Here is a 19143-nt window from a genome sequence, read left to right as displayed (position 1 = left end):
CCATCCAGGCACAGCGCCTCCTCAACCCCACTGCCTCGTAGGACACAGCAGCGGACAGCTGGGGAGAGGAGAGCTACCAAGAAACCTCCCCAGCAAACAACTGTTCAACTAAAGAACAGGTTTGCTCCACTGCTGCAGGACCATGGATCCCCCTCTGACTGCCTGGATAACCCCCCACCACCACGCAGCAGGGTAAGACCTGCTAACTTAAAGCCACAGAGAAAGCTAACGACAGGGCCTGAAAATCTGATTGTGGGTGACTTTTCTGTAAAAGATATGAAAAGCAGTAATAACATCAAAGTACTCTGCTTTCCGAAGGATACGGTGTCTGATTTGGAAAAAAAAAGAATCCTGGAAATTGTGGCTGCACACCCAACTGTGAAAAATATCATTCTGCACATTGGATTTAATGACATTGAAAAACAACAATCAACAGAGTTGAGAGAGGACTTCAACAAACTCTTTGAAACAGTCAGCTCTGTGAATGCTGAGGTTTTCATCAGTGGCCCTCTGCCCCCGACCGGGAGAGGAGCTGAGACATTCAGTAGACTGTTCTGGCTCAACAAATGGCTCTCAACTGCATCTCTTGCTCGCCCAATGCATTTTATTGACAATTTCCGCTTTTTCTGGGACCGCAGGCATCTTTTTAAGACAAACGGACTTTGCCTAAATAAGCTAGGGGCAAAGCTATTCATCACCAACATGTCTTACTGCCTGCGTCATCCATCTGTCGCCAAGGACAAGAGACGAGAGGAACCAACAAAGAGGGAAGACGAAACACAGATTATCAGAAACGTCGAAGGAGGACTGAATGTGGATCCCTCCCCCACCCCCCCCAAATCTCCATCCAGGTCTTCATCATTCTCCCTCCCTCCAATAAACCTTTCTCTCCCCTCCTCCCCCTTGGAGTTCCAAGAGCTACCCCCACCTACCCCCCGCCCTTCTCAGATTATCAACAACGTCGAAGGAGGACTGAATGTGGATCCCTCCCCCACCCCTCCCAAATCCCAATCCAGGTCTTCGTCATTCTCCCTCCCTCCAATAAACCTTTCTCTCCCCTCCTCCCCCTTGGAATTCCAGGAGCTACCCCCACCTACCCCCCGCCCTACTCAGACCCCCTCTCCCAAGGCTGCAACTAAGTCACCAAAACTCAAGACCCCCTCTTCCAAAGCTGCAACGAAGTCACCAAAATCCAAGACACCCTCTTCCAAAGCTGCAACTAAGTCACCAAAACTCAAGACCCCCTCTTCCAAAGCTGCAACGAAGTCACCAAAATCCAAGACCCCCTCTCTCAAAGCTGCAATTAAGTCACTAAAATCCAAGACCTCCAAGACTCTTCCCTTATGGCCACCTCTTCCCTTTTGGCCACCCCCTCCCCACCCTGACAGCAGCCCTGAATATTACTGAGACAGAAAAGGGTTCAGCAGTAGACCGCATTATCAGCTGGACCCAAGGTCGCCTACATCAAAACATGGCACCTTCTGCATTCCTGTTGTGACTACTAAGAGAGTAAACATTGGGAAACTTGAACACACTGCTAACCTAAACAATCTCATTCCTGTTCTCTCAAAATCAAAGTCAACCTCAAAGCCTGTCAATAACACCATCAGGATGGGTCTGCTAAATGTAAGGTCTCTTAATAACAAATCATTTTTAGTCAATGATTTTATTACCACTTCTAAACTTGATTTTATGTTTTTAACAGAAACATGGCTAGAACAAAATAACAGTGCAAGCATTCTGATCGAGACAGCACCCCCCAACTATAATTTTATTGATGTTTGTAGATCTGGGAAAAGAGGTGGAGGGGTTGCTGCTATATTTAAAAATACATTTCAGGGGAAACAGATGTCCCTTGGTGTTTTTCCATCATTCGAATATATTTGTGCTGTGTTGAAATGCTCTCCCAGAGTTCTCCTGTTAATTATTTACAGGCCACCTAAATATTCGCCAATTTTTTTGATGATTTTACTGAATTATTGTCTAGCATCTCCACTGATTTTGACTGCCTAGTTATAACTGGTGACTTTAATTTTCATATTGATGATTTGAATGACAAGGGTGCAAAAGAACTTTTTAATATTCTAGACACATTTGACCTTTCTCAACATGTGAAAGAGGCTACTCATTGTAAGGGACACACCCTGGACCTGATTATCACAAAAGGTCTCCATGTTTCTGATGTTTTTGTGACTGATCCTTCATTGTCTGATCACTTCTGTGTTTTCTTTAATATTTCTTTCATTCCTGACACAAACAGAATCAAATAAGGTCAAAAAGCGGTACATCAATGAACATGCCAATGTACTCTTTAAAAATGCCATTTCCTCGTTACCACCTCTAAACCCATGTCATGCTGATGATCTTGTAAACATCTTTAATTCCAAAATTCTGAATGTCATAGATGTCATTGCACCTGCTACGGTTAAAACAATTTCTGGTAAGCAAAAGGCACCCTGGAGAAAAGCTGCTGTTGTGACAGCCCAGAGAAGAGAGTGCAGGAAGGCTGAACGAATCTGGCGGAGTACTAAACTTCATATTCACCATGACATCTATAAAGAGAGCCTCCGGGCCTACAATTTAGTCTTAAAAAGTGCGAGAGAAACATACTTCTCCAATATCATAAACAACAACACTAATAAGGCGAAAACCCTATTTGCAACTGTTGACAGACTGACCAACCCCCCAACACAAATACCAGCTAAACTCCATTCCACGCAGAAATGCAATGAGTTTGCATTCTTTTATACTAATAAAATTGAAGGCATCAGACGCGCCATCAATATCTCAAACAAAAAAGTTGGATCACCACCCTGTTCAGGCAAAAGTAACACAGCAATGATGGCAAGCTTTAATGCCATAGACTCTAAAACTCTAGTGGAAACGGTGACAAATCTAAAATCATCCACCTGCTGCCTTGATGCTTTACCTACCAACTTTTTTAAGAATGTTTTTGACTGCCTATCAATAGACGTATTGCAAATAGTTAATAACTCCATTCAATCAGGCAATTTCCCAAAGGCCTTCAAAACTGCAGTCATTAAACCTCTTCTAAAAAAGCGGAGCCTAGATGCCTCTATTATCAACAACTACAGACCAATTTCAAATCTACCCTTCATAAGTAAAATAATTGAGAAAGTTGTCCTCCAACAACTAAATCACTTCCTGGCTTCAACTGGCTGCCACAACAACTTCCAGTCAGGATTTCGACCTTTTCATAGCACCGAGACGGCCCTTATTAAAGTTGTAAATGACATCCGTCTTAACACAGACTCTGGCAAAACTTCAATATTAATGCTATTAGACCTCAGTGCTGCATTTGACACTGTCGACCACTCAATACTCTTGGACAGGTTGGAAAACTGGGTGGGGCTCTCAGGCACAGTCTTAAGCTGGTTCAAGTCATATCTACAAGATAGGAACTATTTTATTTCCATTGGCGACTTTGTATCAGAACCTACCAATGTAACGTGTGGAGTCCCCCAAGGTTCAATCTTGGGGCCAACTTTATTCAACATCTACATGCTCCCACTAGGACAAATCATGCAAAATAATAACATTGACCATCATTGCTATGCCGATGACACCCAAATCTATGTAGCACTATCACCAAACGACTATCGCCCCATAGATCTTCTATGCCAGTGCATTGAGCAAGTCAAAGACTGGATGTGCCAAAACTTCCTACAACTAAATGAGGACAAAACTGAGATAATTGTTTTTGGTGCTAAAAAAGAAAGGTTTAAAGTAATTCAACACCTTCACTCTCTGTCCCTGAAAACCTCAAACAAAGCCAGAAATCTTGGGGTTATTATGGATTCTGATTTACATTTTGACAGTCACATTAAATCAGTAACAAAATCAGCTTACTATCACCTATCAGCTCAAGACTTAGAAAAACTTGTACATGCCTTTATTACTAGTAGGCTAGACTACTGTAATGGTCTCCTTGCAGGTCTTCCGAAAAAAACTGTCAGGCAGCTACAGCTTGTTCAGAACGCTGCTGCTAGAGTTCTTACAAAGACCAAAAAATGTGAGCACATTACACCAATTCTTAAATCCTTACATTGGCTCCCTGTATGTCAGAGGATTGATTTCAAAATCCTCCTGCTCACATATAAATCACTACATGGTCTAGGACCGAAGTATATCACTGATATGCTCCCACTACATAAGCCTTCTAGACCACTAAGATCTTCTGAGACCAATCTGTTAGTGATTCCCAGAGTAAACAACAATCACGGGAGAGCATCATTTAGTCACTATGCAACAAATGGCTGGAATAAACTTCCTGAAGATGTAAGACTTGCCCCAACTCTGACCACTTTTAAAACTAGACTGAAAACGTTTATGTTCACCATAGCTTTTTGATAAATCTTTTAATGTCTGCACTGTTTTTAATTATTGCAAATATGTTTTTATTCTATTTTCTTTTTGTAATGCATTTTTAAAATTTTTATTCTTTTCTTTTAATTCTTCTATTTTTTTTTTTTTTTTTTTTTTTTTTTTTCTTCTCACTTTGTTTTATGATGTGAAGCACTTTGAGTCTGCCTTGTGTATGAAATGTGCTATACAAATAAAGTTGCCTTGCCTTGCCTTGCCTTGTACTGTATAACAGTGGAGCTATTGATTAATATAGCAAGATATTAATGATTAGAAATTCACCAAAATTATAAAAAGGCATATTTTAACAAAACACCTGTTGTAGTATGACAATGAGGAGACCCTTGGTGTGTGTAGTGATTTTGGAGTCTCTGTACTATATAACAGTGGAGCTATTGATTAATATAGCAAGATATTAATGATTAATACAATTAAAAAATTCACCAAAATTATAAAAAAGGCACATTTTTATCAAAACAACTGTTGTAGTATGACCATGAGGAGACCCTTGGTGTGTGTAGTGATTTTGGAGACTCTGCACTGTATAACAGTGGAGCTATTGATTAATATAGCAAGATATTAATGATTAATACCATTTAATTAATGATTAAAAATTCACCAAAATTATAAAGAGGCACATTTCATCAAAACAGCTGTTGTAGTATGACCATGAGGAGACCCTCTATGTGTGTAGTGATTTTCGAGTCTCTGTACTGTATAACAGTGGAGTTATTGATTTTTGTTTGCGGCGTCTTGCTCTTGTCCTGCAATTTGCAGATGGTTTTGGGGGTTTTGGTCCTTGTAGCTCGTAGTGTATGATATTACAGAGGCAGAGGCATCATTTGTATTTTTAAAAACGTTTCACTTCAGATTTATTGATCCCGGAAGTTTGAATCTGGGAATATTTTACCAACTTTACCGAACTCGAGAGCAGCAGGATTTGAACACACAGCAGCATTTTTATTAGAAAGTACCGGTCCGGTTCCGCTCCGGTTCCGGTTCTGCTCACACCAGAGTCTGAAAAGTGCAACAGACATTGTGGTGGTTCAACGAGGCGGACGGTCATCAGTACAACATCAAGCACGTAGTACACGAAGAAGAACGTAGCGGGAGCACGCGGTGAGGATTGTTGTGGCAGCGCGTCTTGCGGAGCAAGTCTACACTGTGCTGCGCGGAGATGGGAAAGGGCAGCTCATGTCGGCCACTATACGGCCAGCATTTTGTAATGTTTAACTTGTCACTTATGCTATAGATGTTTGGTCAGCATTACTTTGGTGCCACTTTGCAACATATTCTCTCTCCCAACTCATGACATATAGACGTTTGGCCAGCGCCACCTTGGCATCAATTATTAATGCACTGCTACCCCCTATTGCTCTTTTTATTAGAGTCACACTGATAGGAACAGACTTTCCAGCTATAGAGGCAGAATAATCCTCTTAGGTCTGGGGAATCAATGGCAGTCTACCCATTGATTCTAGAAAGGGGAGATGTGATGTTTTTGTATTTTTCCAACCCATTCTAAGTCCCAACTCGTCACATATGGGCTTCCGGCCTGCACCCCCTTGGTGTGATTTTGCAATGCACTGCTACCCCTATTTCACTGTTTATTAGAGTCACACTGATAGGAACAGACCTTCCAGCTTCAGTCTAACCATTGATTCTAGAAAGGGGAGATGTGATGTTATTGTATTATTCCAACCCATTCTCAGTCCAAACTCGTCACATATGGGCTTCCGGCCTGCACCCCCTTGGTGTGATTTTGCAACGCACTGCTACCCCCTATTGCTCCTTTTATTAGAGTCACACTGATAGGAACAGACCTTCCAGCTATAGAGGCAGAATAATCCTCTAAGGTCTGGGGAATCAATGGCAGTCTACCCATTGACTCTAGAAAGGGGAGATGTGATGTTTTTGTATTTTTCCAACCCATTCTCAGTCCAAACTCATCACATATGGGCTTCCGGCCTGCACACCCTTGGTGTGATTTTGCAATGCACTGCTACCCCCTATTGCTCCTTTTATTAGAGTCACACTGATAAGAACAGATATTCCAGCTATAAAGGCAGAATAATCCTCTAAGGTCTAGGGAATCAATGGCAGTCTACTTATTGGTTCTAGAAATGGTACATGGGGTGTAATTGTATTACTGCACCACATTCTTACTCCCAACTTGTCACTTATGCTATAGATGTTTGGTCAGCATTCCTTTGGTGTCACTTTGCAACATATTCTCACTCCTAGGTCATGACATATAGAGGATTGGGCAGCACTGCCTTAGCATCCATTATTAACTTACAGCTGTCCCCTATTGCTCTATTTATTAGATACACATTGATAAAAACAGTTCTTCCAGCTATAGATGCAGAATAATCCTCTTAGGTCTGGGGAATCAATAGTAGTCTACCCATTGATTCTAGAAAGGGGAGATGTGGTGTTATTGTATTACTGCACCACTTTCTTACTTCCAACTTGTCACTTAGGCTATAGACGATTGGACAGCGCCCCTGTTGTGTCACTTTGCAATATATTCTCACTCCCAACTCGTGACATATAGACGTTACATCCTCCTCTCTGGGGCTGCACGGTGGTGTAGTGGGTAGCACCGCGCCTCACAGCAAGAGGGTCCCGGGTTCGATTCCTGGATCGGGCCTGGGTTCCTTCTGTGTGGAGTTTGCATGTTCTCCCCGTGTGAGCATGGGTTCTCTCCGGGTTCTCCGGCTTCCTCCCACAGTCCAAAGACATGCAGGATGGAGATAGGTTAATTGATGACTCTAAATTGCCCGTAGGTGTGAATGTGAGAGTGAATGATTGTTTGTCTCTATATGTTGGCCCTGCGATGGACTGGCGACCTGTCCAGGGTGTACCCTGCCTTCGCCCAATGACAGCTGGGATCGGCTCCAGCCCCCCCCCGCGACCCTGAAAACAGGATAAGCGGTAGACAATGGATGAATGGATGAATGGATGCTCCTCTCCGTGAACCATCACCTTACCATGGTGGAGAGGTTTGTGTGTCCCTATGACCCTGAGGGCTGTGTTGTCTGGAGCTTAGTGCTCCTGTTAGGTTTTCCCATGGCAAATTGGTCTCAGGTGAGGGGCCAGACTAAGAATGGTTCAGAAGACCCCATTGAAAATCGAGGAAGAAGAGGAGTGACCCGCACCGGAGGAAGATCGGTGCCCCGTCTGGAACCAGGTTTTATTGTATTATAATAATACGCTATCACTCCCATGCCGTCACATTTGGATGTCCGGCCAGCAACCCCTTGGTGCCACGTTTTAGTTAACTGCTATGCCCTGTTGTACTTATTACTCAGCCACACTGATAGGAACAGACCTTCCAGCTATAGAGGCAGATTTATCCTCCTAGTTCTGGGGAATCAATGGCAGTCTACCCATTGATTCTAGAAAGGGGAGATGTGATGTTTTTGTATTTTTCCAACCCATTCTCAGTCCAAACTCGTCACATATGGGCTTCCGGCCTGCACCCCCCCGGTGTGATTTTGCAATGCACTGCTTCCCCCTATTGCTCCTTTTATTAGAGTCACACTGATAGGAACAGACATTCCAGCTATAGAGGCAGAATAATCCTCTAAGGTCTGGGGAATCAATGGCAGTCCACCCATTGATTCTAGAAAGGGTACATGGGGTGTAATTGTATTACTGCACCACATTCTTACTCCCAACTTGTCACTTATGCTATAGATGTTTGGTCAGCATTCCTTTGGTGTCACTTTGCAACATATTCTCACTCCTAGCTCATGACATATAGAGGATTGGGCAGCACCGCCTTAGCATCCATTATTAACTTACAGCTGTTCCCTATTGCTCTTTTTATTAGATACACATTGATAAAAAACAGTTCTTCCAGCTATAGAGGCAGAATAATCCTCTTAGGTCTGGGGAATCAATAGTAATCTACCCATTGATTCTAGAAAGGAGAGATGTGGTGTTATTGTATTTTTCCAACCCATTCTCAGTCCAAACTCGTCACATATGGGTTTCTGGCCTGCACCCCCTTGGTGTGATTTTGCAACGCACTGCTACCCCTATTTCACTGTTTATTAGAGTCACACTGATAGGAACAGACCTTCCAGCTATAGAGGCAGAATAATCCTGTAAGGTCTGGGGAATCAATGGCAGTCTACCCATTGATTCTAGAAAGGGGAGATGTGATGTTGTTGTATTTTTCCAACCCCTTCTCAGTACCAACTCGTCACATATGGGCTTCCGGCCTGCACCCCCTCGGTGTGATTTTGCAATGCACTGCTTCCCCCTATTGCTCCTTTTATTAGAGTCACGCTGATAGCAACAGACCTTCCAGCTATAGAGGCAGAATAATCCTCTAAGGTCTGGGGAATCAATGGCAGTCTACCTATTGATTCTAGAAAGGGTACATGGGGTGTAATTGTATTACTGCACCACATATCAAAGTATATTGCGCCAGTTTTACTTTTATTAAGGTACAACCATATATGTTTATTGTAGAGATCTGTAAATGTACCACTGAGCAAAAAAAACATAAATGTCACAGTGATGCTTTTAAGATGATTTATTGAAAAAAACAAAAAATCCAAACTATTATGCCCTTAAACATCATATATAAAACAGATGACACCATAAATTAAATATACAGTAAAAATATCACTCACTGTCACACATTAAATAATCTTACCTAACTCTACAGTGTAGTGTGTGTCTACAAATGCTCTTCTTGTTATATACAAGATAAAACAGATGACATAACAGGGACAGTGGTAATGGTCCATCCATCCATTTCTTCTTCTTCTTCCCCGAGGGTCGGGTCGTGGTGGCAGCAGGCTTAGCAGGGCATTCCAGGCGTTCCCTCTCCCCAGCAAAACTCACCAGATCTTCCTGGGGGATATGTAATCCTGCAGGTAGAGGTGCAATCATATTATTTTACTTCACTTATTATAGTAATTTTAATGCAAAACATATGTATTTTAGTATAATAATTGTATGTATTCTATTAAAGTGCAAGTAATGCTATATTAATGCTATATTAACTATATTAATACTATATTTTATTCTACTATAATAATCATATTCATTCTAATTCAATAATACCATTCATACTAGTGCAGTATATTGATGTGTTTGTGTTTGAGGGTGTATTTGCGGTTGGTGGATTAGCAGTCACTTCCTCTTCTCTGCCACCCATCTCTCTTTTTCAGTCTCATAGAAGTCAGACTGTTGGAACTCCCCCCAGGTCATCTCCTTCACCATGCCCTGCTCCTGGTACAGGGACAACACTCTGGAGGGGCAGTAGATATACTTCCCAGACACCCCGGGGAAGGTGGTGTGTATGTGAGGACTGTGGGGGCCCTGCTTCAGAGGCTGGTGACAGAACCTGCACAGACGTCCTGTCGGCATCTGCATCGCTGATGTCCTCTTTGCCCTCTCTTGTGCCACCTTCCTCCACTCTGCCCCTCTCTTCTTGGCGTCCTACAGCTCCCGGTCAAAGAATGGAGATGCAGCAAAGTCCTCAAAAGACATCCGAGGGTTGTGGAGGCCTTCCTCTGCATAGGTTTTATAGACCTTTGTGGAGCAGTAGAAATACTTCACTGTTTTTGTCTGATAAAAAAAAATGAACTGAAGAACCGTCACCAAGATACCGTGACTTTGGCTCACCACAGGCTAAACACTTCCTGGTCATCTTTTTCTTTATCTGCTGCTGATGTTGTTGTTGTTTTTGCAGTATCTCGGTCACAGTCTTCTCTACTGTAGCCCTGCTCAGTGACTCCTCCTGTGGGGGGGCCACAGCTGGAGAGTTGAAAGTTGCAGGAGGTAAGGTTGTGACCGGCACACTGACCGTTTGGCTGCCAGTGGTCAGATTTTGCCACAGCTGCTGTCAACACCTTCTCTGGGCTGGTATTGAGGGAGGAGCTGGTGTGTTTTAGTTTGGCCAGATGCTTCACATATCTGGAGATATGTTGCCATGTAGTCGGATGGAGGAGGCTGTTGGGGTCAGTGCATTGTCTCTGGACCATGGCCGCATAGTCAGCATCCACGCGCTTCAAAAGGTTTTTGGCTCCGTGTTGCTCAAACAGAAGCACATCGATGGCAGCTCTCATGGCTTCTGTCCAGCGGGTGTGGTCCAGGACTTGAATTAGGCCTCCCGTTTTGATTCGCCCAGTGCGGGTGGCTCGAGGAGAGGAGGACATGGGCAGTGGTGCTACACCTGACAGGACTGAACAAAATGGAAACATTTATTATATTGTTTTTTCATATTTCAGAGGATTAATATTGTGAGAATTGTTACAGTTATAGTAATATGATTGTCACGATATTGTGTATTATGTACAAGCCTGTTTTTAACTGTACGGTCTGTGTGAGCGATGGTAGGTCAGTCATTTGAATGATCTGTATCGATCATAGACTGACTCTCCGGTTTACCTGTGGGAGAAGCTGGTGTCAGGGGTGACTGGGACTTGGAACTTGCTTCAGAGGACTGCTGAGAAGACAGGATGGGTACTGGTCTTGGGTCTTTCTTGACAGTGGTCTCCTGAAACACAGCATCAATTACGTCAGTCAGTACATCGGTCGGTCAGTCAGTAATCATTTAGTGATTCATCTGAATTACCTGACAGACTGTTTACTACAACAGCAGGGAAGTCATCCGTCTCCATGGCTACAGCAGCTGAGATGTTGGGCTGTGCCGTGTTCTTTTGCCAGTTCAAAACAACAGGGCAACAGCCTGGTTCCACATACTGGAGTCCAAATCTCTCCCCTGTATCCATGTTGGATACCTGCAGGGTGGGATATTTGGCTTTCCCAGACACCTTCATAGACACAAAGTTCAACTCTGCTACCAACAGGGGGTCGAACACAGCTGGCAGCTCTACACCAGGCTGCTTTAGGTCCACCAGCCTCTGGTAGTTCCAGCGAGCCACTCCTGTCATTGCTTGGGCCTGAAAAAGTTCGCAGGACACCCAATAGCCTGTCACCCACTGGGCTTGGTGAAAGTGGAAGCCCTCCTGCTGAGAGGTGCCTCTGACAGGGATCCAAGTAGGTACAGCAGTACCCTCGCCCTTGGTGTAATTGAGCTGTAAGGTGCCACCGTACCTGCAGAGGATTCCCTCCCCCACCCAAGGGTCGCTCAGGCAGCCTCTTAGAATGTGGATGCGTTGAATCCTCCACACATTCAACATTGAGGCCTTGAACAGTAGCACATCATTAGCATCCTTTGTCAGGTGGAAATGATGGAGGACATCTTCTACTCTCTGCAGCAGTTCTCTGGGCTGTGGCACCTTCATCCTGCAGTGCTCTCTTATGTGCTGCTTAGTGGGATGAGCAGGAGAAATTCGGCAGAATGTGTAGGCCTCCTTGAGCCTCTGGAGATCGATCTGGTCCACAACAAGGAAGGCTGCAGACAGAAACTGGCAAAAGGAGCTGTACAGGGAGTGGTGTTCGGAGACACACTCCCTGGTTAAACGTTGCATACAGTGGAACAAGACTTTGTTGTAATTGTTTTGTTAAACTTGTCCCTTGAAGCACTGGTGTTAGCCAGGTTTCCAGAGGTCGCCTCAGCCACAATAGCCTCTGAGGTCCTCCAGCAGTCCCAAGAGAGGTGCTCCTGAGCTCCAGGGGACAGGACTTTGAAGGTAGCACAGCAGTCCCTAAAATATTGAAAAGAAATGTCATTACAGCTAATTACATTCAAAAATAAAGTCTTAAAGGCCTTTACCAATATGGGCTACAAAACATTAAATATGCCATAATTTGATTACTAACTAGAAGAATCAGATTACATGATACACTTTGCAAATAAATAGAAACAAACGGACACAATGACAACAATAAAATATATAATGTACAACAAGTACACAAAAATTCTGTTTGGTGAAATTTGTTTTACATACCTGTCCACCCACTGGTAGTTCGCCTTCTCCACTCCAGCCGACGTGTAGCGTTGAGACAGACCCTCATACATTGGATGAAGGGACCGCTCACACTCTGACTGCAGCATCACCCAGCTCAAGGTCATCCAGTTCTCATTCATGATGGCATAGGAAGACATGGTGCCGGACATCAGCACAACCTTCCTAGCCACTTTGCGGGTGTGATCCGACCTGAGTACCCGCCCAAAAGTCCCCTGTAGCAGCAGAGTGAGGTGCTGCTCCTGCCGCTGATACTCAGCAATACCCAGGCAATCGACCAGGTAGTGTGAGGAAATGGACACTCCACACCAGCCATCAGCATCTGAGTATCCACCAAATGGAGCTGGAGTATCTGCCTGTCTGAGTAGCCCAGTGATGGTTCTCTGACCATAGTCTCCTGCCTCAGCATCCCTGACATTCTGCACACTCAGCAGATAGGCCAGGTGAGCTCTTCTCATACTTCAGATGAAGCACCTCAGTCAGCTGCTTTGCCATATCCTCCGGGGATCTGCCACTGCGCCTCATCTCATCCATCACAGACTTACAGACGGCCTTTTTGTGAGTCAGGAAGGCTGGAATGATATAAGTGAAGCGCTTTGGTAGCATCTCCAGCCACTGCGGCTTGTCAGCATGCCAGTACTTTTTACATACCTTGCAGGTGAGTCGCGAGAAGTGTTGGGAACGTTACTTTAAAAAAGTAATTAGTTATAGTTACTCACTACTTGTTCCAAAAAGTAACTGAGTTAGTAACTGAATTACTTTATAATAAAAGTAACTAGTTACCAGGGAAAGTAACTATTTGCGTTACTGTAAAAAAAAAAGTTGCTTTATGTCAAAGAATTTGGATTTTTCTTGTAATGAGATGGCAAACTGTAGTCTTGTAGTCTACTCCTATAGTCGCGTAGCGTGTAGTCTTGTGTATAATAATTGAGATCGCATTCTCCGCACCCGGGAATAATTCAAACTTGAGGAGAAATTATACAGTGGGAGACGCTGTGTCTGTCATTTACCACAAAACAGGGTCAGAGCGCGCAGCAGTAGACATAATGGCGGCGAGACCCCGGTGCCTCCACGAGCCGCCGGGCCGTTCATCATCATCATCATCACCACCGTCTTCACCATCCGCGCTCCACAGCTGCACCGGATTCCCGTCCAACACCAGAACGGCGGGACACCGGGGCCCGCGTGGCCCTTGCGCACCGCTCAGACCAGCAGCAGCCCCAACTCCGGCTCCAGCTCGCGGCAAGTTTGCACGTTTCTCCACGGACAACAGGCTGCCGAGACCAGGCACGAGTGGCGCGCAAGTGTAACCCTGGTTAGAATTACAACACTCAGAAATACCAGTTTCCTTGAATACATCATAGGTTTCCTGTATTGTAGTTGTTTTTCGTCCGATAGTAGAATTTCCGAGCTTACCTGAACGCATCACCTGCAGGCCTCGGTGTGTGTGAGAAGGTGAGGGACAGAGAAAAGTGATGATATTTCGTGGAAGTTGTGATAAAACTGTCGTTAGGAAGTGAGTGTGAAGAGAAACTTACCTGGTGGAAGTGAAACCGATCTCGGGAGCGACTCGGACGAGTTTTTCCATGGACTTTTCTGAACTATTTTGGTGAGTTAGCTGCACCGATAGCTAGTTAGCTCAATTAGCAGTATCATTCTGGTTTAGTACACAAAGAAAGAAAGTGGAAGCGAACTGCATTTCATTTAATGTGTGCAAGGCTGAACAATTTAAGTTGAGAAACAAAACTGAATACTTGAATATAAACATTTATACCACATTTTGTGTTGTGTGTTATGTGGGTTGGAGATCAATTGCTCTCATGCTCAGTGCTACTGCCAGTCTCCTTATCCGAACCTAGTTGATCAGACAGAACCCGAGAAGACTAAGAAGAAGGTTACATAAAAGTGGCGAGCCAGCCAGGAGATTGGTCAAATAGTAGCTTTTTGATCTTCCACCCCACAATACACACCTTTGAGATTTGAGTTCACTGAGTCAGATATGGATATTTGCAACCGTTTTGAGGTTAATGGCCAGAACTCCCTATATGTAACAGGTATAGGATCAGATTACACAGATGAAGAAATAAATACTGTGTTCAGAGTTAATGGAGACATTTCTAAAATAGTCAGGATCCCTGATGAATCAGGACAACCAGAGGGTAGAGCCCTGATCCAGTACGCATCTGACAGGTCTATCTATAGAATCGACCCCACTACCTTGGGTACCTTACCAAGTCCAAAGGACCCTGCTGTGTCGTGGTTTGCGAGAACCATTAGAGATGTTTGTCAGGAAGAGATGGGGAGGGAAATAGCTCGCAGATACCTGGATGAGCTAGAGTCTGTTGCAGGTAGTGGCAGGGCAGGTTTCTTGAGTGTGCTTCAGGGGGAGCTGCAGGGAAACCAGAGCACATCACACAATGTACACAGTAGTGCTAATACGCCACATGCAACTCAAAATGATAACACGCCTAATAATGATCAAAATGAGCCTGCAGAGCCCACACATGTTCATAGTGCACCTGCTAGTGTACCAATGAGCCCAGCCCACGTCAATGAGAATGTTTTTAATCCCCCCCAGATCCAGAAAATGATTGTGGAGCATGTCATCCGAAGTGAGTCCACCACTTCATCATCCCCACAAATAAGGATGCGCACCTTCTCTGGACGAATGCCAAGACCAAATGGTGAGGTGGATTATGAAACGTGGCGCACCCAAGCTGATCTTCTCCTTAACGATTCTTCCTTGAACGACGCTCACAAGGTGAGAAGGATTCTTGAGAGCTTGCTGAGTCCAGCAGCTGATGTTGTGAAGCCTCTTGGCATCTCTTCACCACCAAGCGTTTACGTCACTCAACTTGATTCTGCTTTTGGTGTCGTGGAGGATGGAGAGGAGTTATTCGCTGCATTTCTCAGCTCTAACCAAAATAATGGAGAGAAGCCATCAGCATACCTGAACAGGCTCCATAGCCTCCTCACAAGGGCAATTTCTAGAGGGGGAGTCTCAGCTGAAAATTCCAACGACCACTTGCTCAGACAATTCTGTAGGGGCTGTTGGGATCAGAGCATCATCATAGGCCTACAGTTAGAGTGCAAAAGGAGCAATCCGCCAACATTCCCCGAATTCCTCCTTATGGTGAGAATTGAGGAAGACCGTCGTTCGGCAAAGTTAGATAGGATGAAAAAACATTTAGGTGCTTCAAAAGCTAACATGTATGCCCACCATGTTTTTGATATGCCCTCTTATGACTGTGAACCTGTCCCATTGCCTAACACAAAACAAAATGAGGCATCAAAGCTTGAAAAGAAAGTGAATGAGCTAACTAAACAGCTAGAAAAGCTAAGCAAAAAGCCACAGAACCTCACTCATGACAGTAACCCTCCCCCAGTGGTAAAACCAAAGCAAGATGAAACCTCTAGCATTGAGAACAAGATAGCTGAACTGACAAAGCAAGTTGAAAAACTAGCACAAAATCAGAGAGAGAGTGAGCGTACTCAAAGGAAAGACTGCTTCGCAATCAGTAGTAATAACATGAGGAGACCCTTTAAGGTGCCTGGGATGCCCAGGCCGTGGTTTTGTTTTAAGTGTGGGGAAGACAACCACATTGCTGCTCATTGCTCAAACGAACCCAACCCCACACTAGTTCGCAAGAAAAATGCAGAACTTAGAGAGAGGCAGGATAAGTTCTTAGCTCAGCAGGCTGCTTCTCCATTTGTTTTAAACTAGCAGCAGCTTCTGCCATGGGACATCCAGGAGCTGTAGTTAAGGATAACCCCTGTCCCGACAGATCAGTTAATGGTGCTGAAACACAAAAGAAAGTTATAACACACACAATGACTGAAACCTACCGTGGCACAGAGCGATCCATACCTCCAGGACTTATAGGTCCTCGTTGTGTAGCTTCTGTCTTCCTTGAGGGTGTACTGTGTGAGTCCATCATGGACACCGGGTCACAAGTTACAACAGTGTCCGAGTGTTTTCATAAGAACCATCTATCTCACTTACCTGTACATCCAATTCATGCTCTTCTTGAAATCGAGGGAGCTGGTGGACAGCAGGTCCCCTACCTTGGCTACATAGAAGCTCGTGTCTCTTTCCCTCTGTCCGTTCCTGGCAGGGAAGAGGAACTAGTTGTGTTAGCACTTGTGGTGCCAGAGTGTCAGTTCAACAGCAGGACGCCCCTGTTGATTGGTACTAACGTGTTATTACGACTCTATGAACAAGTACTTGAACGAGATGGTCCAGAGTTCATTCGCCAACTCACCTCTAGAGACCTTGCGGTGATCTTCCAGCACATTGCCCGGATCCATGACCTTGACAACCATGCACATCCTGTCAGGTTGCATGGTGGAAATCCCATCACCATCCCTGCAAAACAAAAATGCTGCGTCACAGGTGATGTTAGGCTAAAAAAGAACAGTCAAACTACATTTGTACTTGAACCCAACGAACGTCATGGGTTGCCAGGTGGCGTGTTCCTTGAAGCTGCACTAATGGACATTCCCTTAAAGTCCAGCAGCAAGGTCCCTGTCGTCCTGCGTAACCTTAGTGACCACGATGTTACACTGCAGCCAAAATGCATCATTGCTCAAATATGTGCAACTCAGCAGATCACACTGCTTGGGCCAGAGCAAGGTGACTCTCGTCACAACAAACCTGACATTGACAAACTCAAGTTCAATCTCGAAGATTCGCCAATATCTGAACAGTGGAAAGACCGTATCGCCACCAAGCTTAGATCCATTTCAGAAGTCTTTGCTGTGGGTGACCTGTCACATGGTCACACCACTGCTGTGCGACATCACATCAGGCTTCATGACGAGACTCCTTTTAAGGAGAGGCCAAGGCCTATTCATCCCAGCGACAGGGAGGCGGTCAAGCAACATCTTAAAGAACTGCTCGACGCAGGAATCATTAAAGAGTCACAGAGCCCTTTCGCGTCGCCAGTAGTCTTAGTGCGAAAAAAGAATGGCTCAATCAGACTATGCATCGACTACAGGAAGCTAAATGCTCGAACTATCAGAGACGCATATTCTCTTCCGAACATTGAGGAGACCTTTGCGGCCCTAAGCGGCGCTAAATGGTTCTCAGTCATGGACCTTAAATCTGGTTATTACCAGGTTGAGATGGCTGAAGAAGATAAGCCTAAAACCGCTTTCACTGTCCCCTCGGCTTCTTCGAATTCAATCGCATGCCGCAGGGTGTCACGAACGCACCAAGCACCTTTCAGCGCCTTATGGGGAGAGGTGTGTCGGCGACTTGCACCTCAATGAGGTATTAGTGTTTCTGGACGACTTGATTGTCTTTTCAGACACATTGGAAGAACACGAAGCACGGCTCATGAAGGTGCTGAACCGTCTTAAGGACTACGGTCTAAAGCTTTCTCCAGAAAAATGTCACTTCTTTAAGACGTCAGTCAAGTATCTTGGCCATGTGGTCGATGCGCGGGGAGTTCATACAGACCCTGACAAGGTATCCGCCCTGAGAGATTGGCCTCGTCCTTTAAACAGGAAAGAACTAAAATGTTTTTTAGGCTTCGCTGGTTACTATCGGCGGTTCGTCGATGGGTATTCCCAGATAGCCAAACCTCTTAATAGCCTGACAGCAGGCTACTACCCACCGAAGAAGAGAGTCAAAGTGTACAAGAGGGAGCGCACCACGCCTCTTGTGAGCCCCAATGTACCACTTGGTGAGGAGTGGACTCCCGAGTGTGAGAATGCATTCAGAACTTTGATCGAGAAATTGACGTCTGCGCCCATCCTTGCCTTTGCGAATCCACAACTGCCGTATGTTGTACATACTGACGCTTGTTGCGACGGATTGGGCGCTGCGCTCTACCAAGAGCAGGAGGGGAAGCTCAGAGTTGTCGCATACGCCAGTCGAGGTCTTTCCAAGAGCGAGAGAAACTATCCCACTCACAAGCTCGAATTCTTGGCCTTAAAGTGGGCAGTTTGTGAGAAGTTCAATGATTACCTTTATGGATCAAGTTTCACTATACTTACCGACAACAACCCCCTCACATACATATTGACATCTGCAAAGTTTTTTTAGAATTTTTTTTTTAGAATTTATTTATTTAAAACAGGGACAATGCACAAAAAAAACATTAATCTTGTAAAACAAGAAGAGATGTTTTGAGCCAGGTTATAGCAACAATTGCTAATTTCCGCCTGTAGTCCCTGGGCAGGTAATATTTAAAAAATTGACAGAATGCACTAATAAAAGCAGGGAAACAAGAGCGCCAAATCATAAAGTGCACAAATAGAGACCAACAGCACATACACTCTCTCTCTCACTCTCATCACACATTCACACACATACAATACACAGATAACAATCATCCTCATCCTCAACCACACTCATAGCCAGACACATACACACACTCACATAATACTCAACAATGTGTGCAAACTTGCTTACTTAGTAACCAGCGCTTTGACAAGCATGAGAATGTGTGAGGATTTGTACATAGAATAAGTTCTGTGGGAAGGACATTCCACTGACTCATGGCCACACATGAAAAAGAAGAGCTGCCAAACTGAGTTCTACGTTGAGGAATACTGCACTCACCCCTCGTAACAGATCTAGTTAGACGTACTGTGTTTTCAGAGCAGAGTGTCACAAACTTTTTCAGAGGGGGGGCATAAGCATTATGAATAATTTTGTGAAGTAGACAAACATTTGAGTGTATAATCAAGTTTTCAAAGCTCAAAATATCATATTTGGCAAGTACATGGCAATGATGGTAATGCCGTGGTTTTTTGGCATGGGTCTTAAGACTACTTTTGTACAATAACTCTAGTGGTTTTGTAACTGTTTTACATGCCTGAGACCAGGATGTGACACAGTACAAAAAATGGGGCT

The sequence above is a fragment of the Eutrigla gurnardus genome, assembly GCF_963514095.1.
Source record: "Eutrigla gurnardus genome assembly, chromosome: 13".
NCBI classification, from domain to species: Eukaryota; Metazoa; Chordata; class Actinopteri; order Perciformes; family Triglidae; genus Eutrigla; species Eutrigla gurnardus.
This window is presented reverse-complemented; position numbering follows the sequence as displayed.